This window comes from Canis lupus, chromosome 18, assembly GCF_011100685.1.
Source record: "Canis lupus familiaris isolate Mischka breed German Shepherd chromosome 18, alternate assembly UU_Cfam_GSD_1.0, whole genome shotgun sequence".
NCBI classification, from domain to species: domain Eukaryota; kingdom Metazoa; phylum Chordata; class Mammalia; order Carnivora; family Canidae; genus Canis; species Canis lupus.
In genome coordinates this window covers 34,911,680-34,928,220 of record NC_049239.1, presented here as the reverse complement: position 1 = coordinate 34,928,220, position 16,541 = coordinate 34,911,680, and the positions used below count along the sequence as shown (strand labels likewise).

At 34.1% G+C, this 16,541-nt stretch overlaps 1 protein-coding gene across 3 annotated transcripts in view; it reads right to left on the bottom strand.

Annotated features, from left to right (window-relative positions):
- CSTF3 (cleavage stimulation factor subunit 3) overlaps positions 1-16,541 on the bottom strand; it is a 69,969-nt gene that overhangs the window by 34,255 nt on the left and 19,173 nt on the right. Inside the window, exons 3-4 of one of the 3 annotated variants that reach the window (XM_038563074.1) lie at positions 15,404-15,503; positions 6,095-6,226 (exon numbers count right to left, since the gene is read on the bottom strand). The exons of 1 other annotated variant lie outside the window; for it this stretch is intronic. The gene's annotated coding sequence lies outside the window, so the exon portion shown is untranslated. The remainder of the gene's footprint in view (positions 1-6,094; positions 6,227-15,403; positions 15,504-16,541) is intronic. One more of the 3 variants, XM_038563075.1, reaches the window with a different exon arrangement.

The window sequence follows — 16,541 nt, the reverse complement described above, 5'->3', positions numbered from 1 at the left end:
GTAAGTCAATTAAGGGGGAAAAAGTACCTAGCAAAAGAAGTACTTGAAGTACTACTTAAAACTATTATCATTACATTTTCTTCTCATGTCTTCCTAATATTGAGTTGCAAGAATATAGAAAGCTCAAGACATGTGAGAAAAATAACTTGTGAACACAAGATTTAAATGGCAAATTGTAAGTTTGATCAACTAAATGAAAATCTAAGCACAGAACATGTATTTTAAAGCAAAGTATTGAGAGTTAAGTCAAGAACACCAAAATAACAAAGAGAAATATTGGTTTTTGGGACAGCCCAGGTGGCTCAGCAGTTTAGCGCCGCTGCCTTTGGCCCGGATGTGATCCTAGAGACCCGGGATCAAGTCCCATGTCGGGCTCCCTGCATGGAGCCTGCTTCTCCCTCTGCCTGTGTCTCTGCCTCTCTTTCTGTCTCTCTATGTCTCTTGTGAATAAATAAAAACTTTTTTTTTAATTTTTTATTTATTTATGATAGTCATACAGAGAGAAAGAGAGAGAGGCAGAGACACAGGCAGAGGGAGAAGCAGGCTCCATGCACCGGGAGCCTGACGTGGGATTTGATCCCGGGTCCCCAGGATCGCGCCCTGGGCCAAAGGCAGGCGCCAAACCGCTGCGCCACCCAGGGATCCCAACTTTTTTCTTTTTAAAGAAAAAAAAAGAGAGAGAGAAATATTGGTTTTTCATCATAGGGCATATTTATCTTTTCTTGGAATGTGACACCGAGAACATAAATAAGGAGAGCATACTATTTAAAGATTATGACAAAATTACTTCAACTTTTAAACAGCAAATTGTGAGGTATCCCTTCTATAATATATAGGTTTCTGCAAATAAAAAGCAAAACAGAAAAATGTGGTAAAAGTATCAGAGCTTAAAAAGAAATCCAGTCTTTCAACATGCAAACATGCTCAATCTCATTCATAAGAGAAATGCAAATGAAAACCACAGAGCTTATTTACTTATACTGACAAAAGTTTTAAACTGTAATAAGATTGTATATTAAGAAGATCTGAGGAAGTTGAGTTTTTTCAAGGAATATCAATTGTATTTTAAATTTTTACAAATTCTGCAGGGAAGGAATGTGGATATAGAGAATTCAAAAAAATCCAACATACTCTCTGATCCAGCAATTCCTCATCTAGAAACACTCTACAACATACTCACACATAGGAAATGACATGTAGAAAGACATTCAATGCAGTAATGTTCATATTAAAACAAGTCTGGGAAGAGCCAAACACCCCTCTGTAAAACATAATAACTTTAAAAATTCACTTTGTTAAGCAACAAAGAAAGAAAAGCAAGGTGCACAATAAAAGGCAATTATTCATGTAAAAGCAGAAGACAAAAATACGGGCTGAGCATTTGTCACTGAGGAGAGGACGGATGACTCACGGACAGGTAGGTGAAAAACATTTCACTGTAGGTCCCTTTAGTATCTTGGATTTCTGAACCATATTTTTAAATAATATATATGTATTTTAAAACTCTAAACCAACCCTCCAAATACTCTAAAAAGACATGGGATATGTATTATGCACACAGAAATTACAATCTTCCGATTTTTGATTTTTTAAAATTAAATAATAAGTAAGCTCTATATCCAGCATGAGACGTGAACTTACGACCCTGAGAACAAGAGTCAGATGTTCTACCAACTGAGCAGCCAGGCAGAAATCAGATGTATAATACTGTTAAATTAACAATATATTCAAAGCAGGACTTTTGCAACTTCAAAACACTCAAAAGAATTTAAGCATTTTAAAAAGAAATCTATCTCAAACTGATAAAGTACTACCATACAAATTTAACTCAGATAATTTTCAAACCTAAAAATGAGTATCAACTAAAGAAATAAGACATTAGTATAACTCAAGATTAAAGTGTTTTATAAGGTATGAGTAACATTTTATTATTGGAATGATTATATATGGGTAAAAATAGGAGTCAACACTTAAACTGTTGAACACACACTTCATAAACTTCAAGCACTAAAGTGATGAAATAAGATCTACCAAATTTATTTTATAAATATAATAAAATTCCTAATTGCTTTCTTCTTTAAAAGTGAAACTAAAAATATACTATTAATTACAATTCTAATAAAGGCCCATTCACTTATGAGAACTTTCATTAGAACGGAGTGAATTTGGGGGAGAAAACTAAAGAAAACAAATATTTATGGTAACCGGATGGATACTATTATTTTTAAGCTTGAGGAAATTGTATATAACTGGAAATGTCCAAAATTATTATCTTTGACAATGCCATTGTTTTTATTAACCTTGCCTAGAATTTTTGTATCCCCATATTTTTCTGTATGTATTACTTTGACAGCTATTTTCTTTCAGAATATTAAAGAGGCAATTCCAAGGTCTTCTGGTTTCCATTGTTGTTGGGAAGTTGCCAATCAATCTGCATTCATCTGGTCCTTTGACTTTTTGTATATTGTGGCTTCTGCAATTTTGTCTTGTTTTCTATGGTTGCATTTTCATGTGACTAGGTGGGAAGTTTTTTCTTTTTTAACTACTTGGGATCCATTGAGCATACTCAATCTGTTGAATTCTTTAATTCTGGAAAATTAGTATGTGTATCTTCAAATTGTGCTTCTGAAACTTCCAATTAAACACATTTTCACTCTATGCTTTGTGGCTCTTAATCCTCTTTCATATTTCCTATCTCGCGGTCTCTTTAAACTCTAATCTGGATTTCTTCTATTCTCTTTAGTGTGTCTAATCTGTTTTAACTCAATTCAACCTTAAACGAAGTCTTTGCAGATCTGTTTCTGCTATGTGTGATTTCCTTTCATGCTGTTTTTAACAACTGAAATCCTTCTCCTTGGAAAAATATTTGTGGAGATTCTTTTGCAACTTATGATGAAGGTACATTCTTCCAGAAAGGGTATGAGTAAGCTTATCAGTTTCTTAAGAGCCTAAATTCAGGTTGAGTCCACCTTTATGGATTTTTGTGGGGTTTTTTTGTTGTTGTTGAAACATCAAAAAAAAAAAAAAAAGAAAAGAAAAAAAAAAAACACCAAGTGCTTATTTATTTGAACCACAAATCCATGCAAGGAACAACTCAGCGTTATAACTTATCAGGGCTTCTCCATTCCACTCTACTCAGGATCACAACGCTCAAGGCTTTGACTTTTGTTGCCGGAGCTTAGAAGCATTCAAAATTGCAGCTTGCATTCTCCTGGTGTGCAAAGATTCTCAGGGTAAAAACAACTGAGGTACTTTGCTTATCTCCCAGTGTTCCTATTTTTGTTTTTCTGTATTTGTTTCCCAATGTTTTTGGCCTGGCAATTCCTTACTATACTATCAAATCTTCAATAAGGCTTTTAAGATGATTTTCAAACTCAGTCCAGTAGTTTTAGTTGCTAATGGAGAGTAACCAAGCTCACCATACTATCCAAGTCTTCAACGTATTTTTCTTAAACATCTAGCATTCAAAAAACTTGGGAAAAAATTTTGTAGCAAACTATCTTGAAAAGTAACTTAACTTTAAAATCCAATGTTCATTGAGACACTAAATCCCAAAGGTTAAAAAAAAATACAGAATTAAACTAACCAAAATATATTTCCTATTATTACACAATTCCCAAGTTAAGTGTCACTCATCCTCACTTTACGAATCCAGCAATTTAAGTTTACCTTTAATGTCTGCTATGCCTAAGTAAGTGAAGCTTGGGTGAAAATTAGAAGAACAAAAAGTAAAATGATAAATAATATTTTTTTGATAAATAATACTTAACACAGAATATATGTAATATAATATTTTATAGACAAAAGCTAGAGTAATTCATCTTTTATATTTGTTTTTAAAAACAAATCTATTTAAAGCTAGGTTTATGGATTAAAATAAGTATTTGTATATGTTAGTAATATTTAATACTTTAATATTAATATATTTTTAATATTTGCAAAAAATTCCCACTCATCAATCAGATGTTGGGATTGTGTCAATGTTGTCAATGTTAGTCAAAGCTGTGAAAGGGGGAGGGAAAGAAGTAGACTGTTTACACTTTACTAATACAACAAAACTATCTGAAATCGATAAATCAACATGTGAAAATAAAAGTTTTAACTTCATATAAATGTCTCAGAAATTTCACTTCAACATAATACTGCTAAAACTTTATTATAACTAGTGGGGCACTTATCTTACACCAGGTTTTAAAATTTTATCTGAAACTAAATCACAACCAATTTTTTTTAAAGTTACTTCAAAATGGCAGGTATATTAGTAATGCCCTTTGAGTAATTTTTAAAAAACACTTTGTGTTATACATCAAGGTAACTCTAAATGTCATTGAAGCTTATTATACAATACCTAAATATCTGGGGGTATCAAACAAAAACACTACCTTTGTATTTTTAGAAAAACCATAAGTACATTTTTTTTCGGAAGTATATTTTTTAACCTGTTAACAGGAAAGCTACTGGATTTTTAATTTTATAAAAAATAATACATTGTCATAAGTTGGTACCATACTCTAATCCTTACAAATTAAAATTCAAAGGGTATGTGGGTGGCTCAGTGAGTTAAACAGCTACCTTAGGCTCAAGTCATAATCCCAGAATCCTGGGATCAGGAGTGCATTGGGCTCTCTGCTCAGTAGTCTGCTTCTCCCTCTTTCTGTCCCTACCCCAACTTGTGCTCTCAAATAAAATCTTTTAAAAAAATTGTATTCTGGTATTATAAACTGATAATTTCAATTTTACTTCCCACTGCAATATTTCATCCAACAAATATATATATATATATTTTAAGATTTTATTGATTTATTCATGAGAGACAGAGAGAGACACACAGAGAGGCAGAGACACAGGCAGAGGGAGAAGCAGGCTCCATGCAGGGAGCCCAACATGGGACTTGATCCCAGCCAGGTCTACAGGATCACACCCTGGGCTGAAGGCTGCACCACTGAGCCACCCGGGCTGCCCTCATCCAACAAATTAATATAGAGTGCCACTATGTGTCAAGCCTTGTTCTCAGTTTCTGAAATATATCAGAGTACAAAAGACAAATTATAAGCATAATAGGTAAACTGTTCAATATATTAGGAAATGATTAAGTATTTCAGGTGAAAAAAATAGAGGAAAGATGAAGTTTTGACAAGATGGGAATTGAGCAGCAATTTTTAATTCAGTAGCCACAGCAGATCTCACAGAGAAGACAACACTTTGGTCTTGAAGACTGAGAACTTAGTTAAGCAGCTACCTGGATAAATACTTTTAAAGCAGACAAGAGTTAATTTGTAAAGAAAACCTTGGAGATGGGAATATGTCCAGAACATTTAAGGAGGCCCGGGAGACTGAAGAAATGTTACTATGTGAATAGTAAAGATAATATAAAGCTACCAAATACAAAATTTTATACTTAATCTGGCATCCCAGTATTTATTCCTAATTAAAAACTAATCAATCTATCAGATTTTGACTAAGAAATAACTAATTCTTAAACATAAAATTTACAAACATGAACTCAGTTAAAATGTATGAATTTTTATTAGTATATCAATTTCCAATTGGAAGAGAACACTGATTGTTAAAGATTCCAGAAAGTAGGGATCCCTGGGTGGCGCAGCGGTTTAGCGCCTGCCTTTGGCCCAGGGCGCGATCCTGGAGACCCGGGATCGAATCCCACGTCAGGCTCCCGGTGCATGGAGCCTGCTTCTCCCTCTGCCTATGTCTCTGCCTCTCTCTCTCTCTCTGTGACTATCATTAATAAATAAATAAATAAATAAATAAATAAATAAATAAATAAATAAATAAATAAATAATTAAAAAATTAAAAAAAAAAAAAAAGATTCCAGAAAGTAGCCAAAACCAGTCAAGAACCAGAATTCACTAATTCAGTAATCAAAGTTCCAGTATAATTCTCAATTACTCTTATAGCTATAAGAACACTATTTCATGTAATACCTTTCTAATATAACTTATCATTACATCAATAATTCTTATTAATACTTCCTTCCTCATTAACATGTTGCAGTGGGTAGACAATATTTCCACCCTAAGAGATTTTTATACTTTACAAAAATTTGAAAATTTAGAAACTGGAATAGATATTTACCAAAAAAAGATGTTTGGAAACCAGCTCTTGTGCTTTATTTTTATCCAGTCTTTATGTATTCCAAAAATATTTATAAGACATCAGGCTATTAGTTCCAGGGTTCTCCTCAAAACGAAGTTTCAATCTTTGATACTAAACAAAAGTATAAGGGACATTTTAAAAATCTTGGTTAATTGTCCTTTTGGTACAATTGTCCCTTTTAGTGCACACTTGCACACTAACCTCTGTTTAACCAATCTGGAAATCATGTTACTGAGTAAACTAGACACCGGTATGTGGTGTCCTAGGAGAGGCATTTAATAAAAACAGGTTTTACTTATGGTGAAAACTTTTCTAGGAATCAAACTGTTTAAAGCAACCACTTAGGTTTTATCTACCTATAAAAAAATAACTAGTTTCTACCTTTGAAAAGGCTTTTCTTTCCCCCAAAAGAAGTCTGGCCAATTGTTACATTTTCCTCAATCTGAAGGCAATTTCAAAGGGAATAAAGGGTCTTATAGCTTCTTAATTCTATTAGTTTCTAAGACTGAAATGCCAAGTAAAAATGAAACCAAAAGACGATTTCTAACCAACATGTATTTTTCTTTGAAAAGTGAAAAACAAACTTCCAGTTAACATCTAAATTTATGTAGGCATGGACTTAAAACAATAGCCCAGTATTATGTTCTCTCAACTTGCTATTTTCCTAGAGCAAAATTATATTCACATTATTTTACCCATTATAAAGTTTCAGATATTCAAGCTTTTTCTCCATTTCTATTTCCTAACAGCTTGGGTGCAATTATTAACTATCAAGCTCCTATGTTTTTGTAACTAAGAAATACTTCATGTAATAGTCACAAGTCATCTGTTTGAAATAGTGGGAAGGACTAGAAGCAAAATTCAGCTTATCAACTATTAAGTGGTTTCAACTGCTCAAATAAAGCAATGTTCTTTTTTTCTTGCCTCTATTGAGACAGAACTAGTGGTTCCCTTTGCCAGGGATTCACAAATTTCAGGCCTGTTGATAAGTCTTGCTGCCATAGATTTCCTGGAACAATCCTCACATATTGTTTTCTCTATCATAGCACCCAACAGCCATCTTATAATTTTTCTATACCGAAATGTAAACTTGTTCACTGAGATGTTCATAGCACCTTGGTGTCTAGCATGCATTTATTCAGTAGATACTTGAAAGTTAATTCCCCTATTTTCTCCTGACACATGAAGTGAAAGCAAGAACCTGAAGCAATGTATTTGATGACTTTTTTGAGAACCTATCAACAGTCAACTGTAGTACAGAAAAAATAGTTTAACACTTTGGGAAATTAATACAATGCAGGCAAATACATCAATACATATCTATTAAGTCTTCATTCTAGTAAACATCCCCAATTTTAAGGTACTTTTAAAGACTCCATATATAAAATTACTTGCCAAAAGGATTTGCTAATAAAATTTTGCATATTTTAATCTGCATAGAATCTGATAAAAGTTAAACTGATTATACTTTTCTCCCTATTAAAAAATGATTATCACTGAATACACTGAAGTGAGTTTCTATGGTTCAATTATGAAATTTAGAATTGCAAAATTATTTTATAGGCAAATAATCTGAATTTTTACATTTCATCATAATGGTTTATTTAGGATCAATTGAGCAGTACCAGGAAGTTGAATAAAAAGATATTTCAGTATTCAGTGACATAGACTGGAGATGTATCAAAAATATCTTAACCTTCTGAGTCTGATAAACCATAAATTATAAATAACTTGAAATGTTGGTCCAGCTTCAATAACTAAGACTTTCCTATTAAATATAGGAGCCAAGATCCTCTTTCACAACTTTTTAAAAGGAGCACTAAATATTGTTGTGCCCTTTACAATTTTTCATTTTTATTTTCATGAAGTTTTTCATAATTTCAAATATTTTAAAGATTTCCCCTCCAAAAACACCCAAACACACACACACCCACACACACCACAATAAATAAGTCTATCCTATCAGAAAACTTATTTTTGCAAGGCTTCCACACTTCCATAGAAAGAAAAGGTAACTGTTAAGTAAGATACTCAAAGGCACTAAATCTTAAATTCTGGCCTTGATTTAAGAATATTTCATCCTAATAAAACTCATGAGTGCTTATTAGGAACAGAAGGTAAATGGATTGTTCTCACATTAATGTTGAATATAGTTTTGAAGAATGAGCTCTTACCAAATAAAAAGTCCAGAATTAGATTTGCTGTGTTTGTGTTTAGAACTCCTGTTATTTGAAATTAGACTAAAATATACACAGCTAAAATTTTTTTTGAAACTGTGAAGGGTAAAAATACATAGAATTTTTGAAGTAAGATTTTACAAACTATAAGATGAGGCTGTATGGAAGTTCCTATACCATGCCAACTTCTAAAACACTTGTAAGAACTATATGTGGTTGTGAGTAACTTTACAATTGTGAAGGGTAAAATTACATAGAATTTTTGAAGTAACATTTTACAAATTGTAAGATGAAGCTCTATGGAAGTTCCTAAACCATGCCAATTTCTAAAACATTTTTAACCGTATGTGGTTGTGAGTAGTTATACATAATCTACTTTTTCAAAGGACTACATGCCCAGACCCAGGATTTAGAACACTTGTCTATAAACTCCTCCCACTTTCTTTAAACACTTTGATGCTAACAAAGTTGTTTAAATAATCTAAATCTGGGATCCCTGGGTGGCGCAGCGGTTTAGCGCCTGCCTTTGGCCTGGGGCGTGATCCTGGGGACCCGGGATCGAGTCCGTCGGGCTCCCGGTGCATGGAGCCTGCTTCTCCCTCTGCCAATGTGTCTGCCTCTCTCTCTCTCTCTCTCTCTCTGTGACTATCATAAAAAAAATAATAACCTAAAACCTCAGAAAAGCTGATCATCTGGAAAAAATGAGGTATAATACATACCTACCTCAAAAGGCCAACTGTGATTAATCACATATCCCATACAGAGTACTAAACAGTGCCAGAATATATTAAAGGACTAATAAATTTGAGCTATTACTGTTGAGGCCGGTAATGAAAATGAAGGTAAAATCACTGTCAGCAGGATACAACTGAAAATCAACAATGTATTTTTAAAATGTAACCTGAACTCTTCTAAGAATCTATTGTAGAAAAATCATTCACCTTCAAAAATATCTTCCTCATATACTTTTTTCCTTTATGTGATGTCCACATAGGTTTCCATAAAGTTTAATAGTTTTGAGATTTACAATGAAAATATTATCGAAAAACATCTGCCTATGTTTAAGAACTCCAGTTCAATTCCAAGCATATTTTAGGTTAAGATCTATAAAAACTTTAGTTTATTGCAAACATATTTATATTTAGAATAAGTTGCCTTAGTAAAAATATAAAAAATTCCTGGGCAGCCCGGGTGGCTCAGCAGTTTGGTGCCTGCCTTCGGCCCAGGGTGTAATCCTGGGGACCCAGGATCAAGTCCCACATCAGGCTCCCTGCATGAAGCCTGCTTCTCCCTCTGCCTGTGTCTCTGCCTCTCTCTTTCTCAAGAATAAATAAAATCTTTAAAAAAAAGAAATTCTCACTGAAACTCCTAACATTACAACAGTTCTAAAGACAACTCTTGTCTAGAATAAATAGGACTTTTCATTTTTATACAAATTACTGGAAACAATACTTGAATTCACATTAAATGTTTCTCCTATTCAGATGGGGAAGGGTTAAGAATAAGAAACAAAATCTGTGTGGTAAATTTTACTTAAACACTAGGGACAGCAGAAAACGGACCATTATGGAGAAGCCTGAGTGGCTCAGTTGGTTAAGCCACCACCTCTTGATTTCAGCTCAGTTCATGCCTTCAAAGAGGTCATGAGATTTGAGACCGAGCTCTGTGATGAGCATGGAGCCTGCTTGAGATTCTCTGTCCCTCTCCTCTGTCCCCGCTACTCCCTGCTTGTGAGCACTCTCCCTTTAAAAAAAAAAAAAAAAAAAAGAATTGGAACATTTAAAGGCATAATATACAAATAATCTTATCCTTCATAGAAACAGGGAATTCTAGAAAAAATGAATCTAGAACAGGTGAAAAATGTAAACATGATCTACATATTACATTATAGAACACCAGTATTCCTTTTCAGTGTGATAGTATAGTGGTTATGTAGGAAAATATTCTTTATACAGAGAAAGATAAAGTATGTATGGGCACAACACATCAAGGTAGAAAGTATATAGGTATTTAATATTCGTGCTATTCTTTCAACTTTTGTTTTAATATTCTCATAATACAAATTTGAAAGAGGAGGAAGGTGCCTGGCTGGTTCAGTCAACTCTTTTGATCTTGGTGCCATGAAGTCCAGTCCCACACTGGGCATGGAACCTACTGTAAAAAAATAAATAGGGTAGCCCCGGTGGCTCAGCAGTTTAGCGCCACCTTCAGCTCAGGGTGTGATCCTGGGGACCCAGGATTGAGTTCCACATCAGGCTCCCTGCATGGAGCCTGCTTCTCCCTCTGCCTGTGTCTCTGCCTCTCTCTGTTTCTGTTTCTCATGAATAGATAAAATCTTAAAAAAAAAAAAAAAAAAAAAATATATATATATATACACACACACACACACACACACACACACACACACACATAAATGGCTTACCTAAAAGAACAGGAATTCAGAAGAGCTTAAAGTACAAAATCCTAGGTCACGAAGTTTCAAATTCTGTACCATTTCTATTCTTCCACACTATCCTTTATAATCTGCAAATTTCTTGCAATTCAAGAAACTACCTATTTTTCAAACATCTTTTCTGCACTAACAAAAACTGATGCCATTGTTGCAGTAACAGAGGAGAGGTAATCCTGCTGCAATTGAGATCCATGGCAAATAACCACCCCAGCTATTAAAGGATTGTATCAGGCACCTAAATATAAATAAGTTTTGACTTGGAATGTCTGTCTTTTATTTTTTTTAAAGTCTTTTTTTTTTTAATTTTTATTTATTTATGATAGTCAGAGAGAGAGAGAGAGAGAGAGAGAGAGAGAGAGAGAGACTGGCAGAGACACAGGCAGAGGGAGAAGCAGGCTCCATGCACCGGGAGCCCGACGTGGGATTCGATCCCGGGTCTCCAGGATTGCGCCCTGGGCCAAAGGCAGGCGCTAAACCGCTGCGCCACCCAGGGTTCCCTGTCTGTCCTTTAAATGTAAATCTTACTATTCTAGGAACTCAGGAAATTCAAATTTACAATCAAACATCCGGGTTCTAGGAAAATACCACTTCCATGGTTTAAGCAATCTTTAATTGCTAACAGAAAAATGGTTTTCTTTAAAGTGTTAGCTTTCTAATCTGTACCTCAAGCAGCAAAAAAACTAAATACTTAAAATATACAGCATTTGCAAACACAGTAACTTTTTAGACTCACTTTCTGTTTTAAAGCCAAAGACCTCAAGGTTGTTAAAAAACATATACATTCTTATTTGAAATAACTTGCCATTTGGCCAACTAACAAATCACTCAAGATAATTTTCTGTGGCTTACAATGGTTCTCATAAAAATATAAAACTAGTTAAGGTTCTATAAACCTAATGAGCTGAAGAGCAATTGTGATCTTCCTAAGTGATTTATGACTGAATTTAAAGGTATTACTGATAAATGATAGTGTATGATTTGCAAAACTTGCTATCATCACAAACCATTGAAATCTTGTAAATCATCTCTTTTCTAACTACACTAACCACTAAGCTGTCTAATTTTTATAAAGATTTTATTTATTCATTCATGAGAGACACAAAGAGAGAGGCAGACACAGGCAGAGGGAGAAGCAGGCTCCATGCAGGGAGCACAACACAGGCCTGGATCCCGGGTCTCCAGGATCAGGCCCTGGGCTGAAGGCGGCGCTAAAGCACTGAGCCACCGGGGCTGCCCCCACTAAGCTGTTTAAACGAAAAAAATCTGGAGGGGCGCCTGGGTGACTCAGTTAAGGATCTGCCTTCAGCTCAGGTCAATATCCCAGGGTTCTGAGCCTGTTTCTCCCTCTGCCCACTTGTTCTCTCTCACAAATAATAAATAAAATCTTCAAAAAAATTTTACTTAAAAAGAAAAAATGTAGATGCAAGAAAAGCTAATGCTTTCCAATAGTTTTCAAATATAAATAAACTCAAAGTTTGAGTCATGAATAGAATACATATTCACACTCAAACATACCAAAAAATTAATTTATCAGAAGAAAAACATCAATGATTCCTGACAAAATTAACAATTTCAAAATGAAGTGGGTGGTTGTTGAGTTAGAAATTTGATTTTTACAATCATAAAGCATCTCCCCATTATTTTATTAATTACAAAAGGAGAAATAGTAACTACACATTGAGAAAATGGTCATCATGGACATCACCAATAAGGTGTAAATGATGTACCTCTGGATGAAATAGTGAGGACACAAAATCACTTGCAGCTTCTCAGTTAAAATGTACAGCACTTGAATCTAATGAGGAAATACCAAACCTAACATTGAAACAGTTCAACCTCAGAAGAGACGAAAGAGGAATGACATATAGATGCTAATTTTATTAGAAAATTGCTATAAAGGGCATGACTAGAACAATAATAAAAGAACATGGACTATAGATTAAAATTTTATTAATGTGAAGTTTCCTATGTGTTTATAAGAAGATGTGTTATTAGATGTTGGAGGGTGCCTGGATGGCTTGGTGAGTTGAGCGTCTGCCTTTGGCTCAGGTCACGATTCCAGGGTCCTGGGATGGAGTCTCAACATCAGCCTCCCTGCTTCATGGGGATGGGGATCCTGCTTCACCCTCTCACTTCCTGCCACTCCCCCTGCTTGTGCGGTCTCAAATAAAATCTTTAAAAAAAAAAAACACTGAAATAGGGCACCTGGGTGGCTCAGTGAGTTAATCATCAATTAATCAGACTCGATTTCAGCTCAGGTCATGATTTTATGGGCCTGAGATTGAGCCCCACGTCTGGCCTATGATAAGCCCCGCGTGGAGCCTGGCCTGGTTGAGATTCTCTCTCTTCCTCTGCCCACCCTGCCTCCAAAAAAGAAAAAAAAAAAAGAAAAAGAAAAGAAAATACACCAAAGTATTAAAGGTTGTAATGTATATGCAACCCAATCTCTATGGTTCAGGGAAAAACAGAACTGACAAAGCATATGTCAGATGTTAAAAACTCGCGAATCAGGACCAAACATACAAAAGAGTTCCTTGCACTGTTCTTACAACTCTACTGTAGGTTTAAAATATTTTCAAAAAACTTTAAAAAGCAAAAATGTCGGTTTGTAACCGATAAAAGCAAAGCTCTTACTGTTCAACCCATAACAAAGTAGATTTAAACCATGTAATTCCCCAGTAACTGCCATACAATTTGAATCTTCCACTCCCAATAAATCGTGATGTTTTACCCATTTTCTCATCTAGTAACATAACCTAGTTAAGAGAACCACAAAACCAAGAATTCGCTTATTAAACAAGTTAGACAAATTCATTTAAAAAAACAGTAGATGAGAGAATTAAATGTACAGACCATGCAGGAAACATTCTTCTTGGCAATCTTTCCCCAAATACTTTTAAGCTCTCTCCTACAATACAGTCTACACTTACATTAGATACTTCCTTAAAATAATGAGGTGGACATTTAAATTTTATGAAATTTAGATATTATTCCAGTTCTTCTATAAATATCACTGATGCCACAAGTCTTAATTAGAAGATGGAAAGAGCCAACTCTCCTAAGGTCAGATACAGACTAGAAATAATAAAATTACCATTTTTTAAAAGTCCTATTTGATTTAAAAGCTACCAAAAGTCACTAAGGGAAAAAAAGTTTTAAATAAGAAAATATTCATTAAAAATGCCTGAAAAACAATGCACTCCTGTGATGAAAAATTCAGAAACCTGACTACATAAATAGCTAGAAATGACCAGTTCTTTGTTAGAACATTCCGTTTCCCATCCCCCAAAAGAATTAGTACTTATAAAGACTCAAGTACTTATTAACTGAATGGATGTTGGCTAATAATCTGAAAACATGAAGATATGGTGGTATTCATGTTTAAAGACTCTCAAGGATTAAGGTTTTAAGAAAAAAAGCTGCAGTAATTTTAAGCCATACTCAAGCTTACATGGTCCTCCCTAAACACATGGGACTCTTAGACTTTGTCACTTAAATGATCATATTATTAAGAAAACAAGTTTACAGAGCTAGAAAACTGGGTTTCAAATCCAGGAATAAAGTCAGCAACTAAAAAACTGTCAAAGTTCAATAACGCAACCACAACCCTGATTTCAGATCTAAGAGTCACCACACTGTCAGGAATACTACACCAAGCACACAATAGATGCTTCTACAATTACTTCTAGATTGATTCTGTATCAAGTGATCTATCACAGTGTAGTCAAAAGAGCAAGCCAGACTAAACACTCTATAGTCCAAATACAGGTTTGTGAGATATGACATATGCTCACAGAAATGAGATTGAATTATTGAGTTTTTAAGCCTCGATTCCCAAAACCAGTTGCTAGAAATAGCTAATAGTACATTTCTGTGTGCTCATCCTGTGGAGATCACGTCAGCAATGGTATACTAATTGCAAGCTTGCAGGTTTTAAAAGCTTCCCAGGTACTCCTATAACACTGTAGATTCTAATCTTTGATTCTACTACCCCTTAGAATCTTATCTTCCAGCTCTGAATTTTGGGTTTTAATTTAATGTCCTCTTCTGGTTTAAATACACAATGCCTGTATATTCAGTTTAATAAAAAAAAAATTGAGAAAATCATAATCAATCTGGTAAACACTCCCATTTTTCTTAAAATTTAACATGAAAAATACAGAAAATGTCACCATAACAGACCTTTTCCTTTATCATTATGTGAGGTGATAGAGGTTAAACATTGTGGGTATTGTTTTACAATATACATATGTATTGAATCATTACGTTGTACACCTGAACTTATGCAATGGTATATGTCAGTTATATCTCCACACAACTGGAAGAGAAATAAGACTACTTCCCATATAGAAATAAGACTTACAATAATGTACCGGTATATGCTAGAACTAAAATTTTGCATTAAAAAAGGCCATAATTGAACATGTTCTATCACATAAATAAAACTATTAGAAAGCTTAAAAAGAGCTATGGGACTATCTATTGGCCTTATTACATTCCGAAGTATTATTCCAAATTATACTTCAAACCTGTCTTTGTCAGATTTTTGTTTTTAGAACTATCACTTAACATTACCAAATTGAAAATTTTTCCTTGGGTGAGTGGGTGGGGTTTGGGGACATGGGTGGGTCTCCTGGCATACAAAATGGTAAAACTTACCCCAGGTTATGCTTCCCTGAGACTTAGAAAAGCCGTTTTGTTTCTCAACAAGTTGTATTCAAACCAAATATTCACAATTTTGTTGAAATTTCTGTGGATTCTGAATATGTGGGGGAAAAAATTTATACAGACTTCAATTTATTACACCTTTATATTAACCATTTTCTGTTCCAAAGTTGCTAAGAGAACTGTTTATATAAATTATAGTCTAAAAAGTAAATTATTTACAAGCAGATAAATGCATTCTTGTCCACATTTTAAAATACAGCTTTTAATAGACATCAGCAGTATATTTTAGACATCTTCATTTCTTGGAAGTGCCTCGAACCAGACTCATTCAAAATGAACAGCTGTTTGCAAGTTGGTAGTACACACCAAACAAAAGCAATGAACCCATTAGAAAATATTTGAGCCTTTAAGAGGTCTTATTGCTTTCTTTTTAAGAGAAAGTCAATTGCCACCTGGTTCCCTTATGCTTAAGTTAGAACCAAAAACGCAAAGCACCCTCAAAAGGCTTTTTCTGTTAGGATTAGTTGTATTTCTAATTATGAAAGTTTTACTCCATAATATTAAGGGCTTATGTGTTTATTCATGGATGCCATGCTGCAGCATAACTTTAATTAATACTTCTTAGAATAGGGGAAGTGGGTCGTATACCAAAATAGTCCCCTAAGAGCTTGTTGATTACAATGCCCCACAATTTAAAAACAAAAAACACTATTAGGTATTATATAGTAAGTATTGTTATTCCACAAATGCCCAAGAAACTTAAGCTAGAGCATTTTTCATAGGGAACCTTTCAACTGCATGCTCAAATAGCCCTTTTTGTTCCATAACAAATTTTAGATGTGTACTTATTAAAATCTGGTTAGCAATGCCTTTTCCACATTTTCAGAATATACCATAAATCTTATTACACATAGTAAAGTAGAATATAAAGAATTTGGGTTAAAAATTGGGAGTCTTTTGCAGAGGGAAAAAGATGAGCATTGCTTTTTCAGTATGTTTATCAGTGTCTGCAAAGATTATAATTTTGCTTTATAAAGTAGAGAAATAGAAATATACAAGCTATTAGATTGATCAGTACAAGGTTTGCTAGAAAATAAATTACTGCGTTTCACATAAAATACTAAATTAT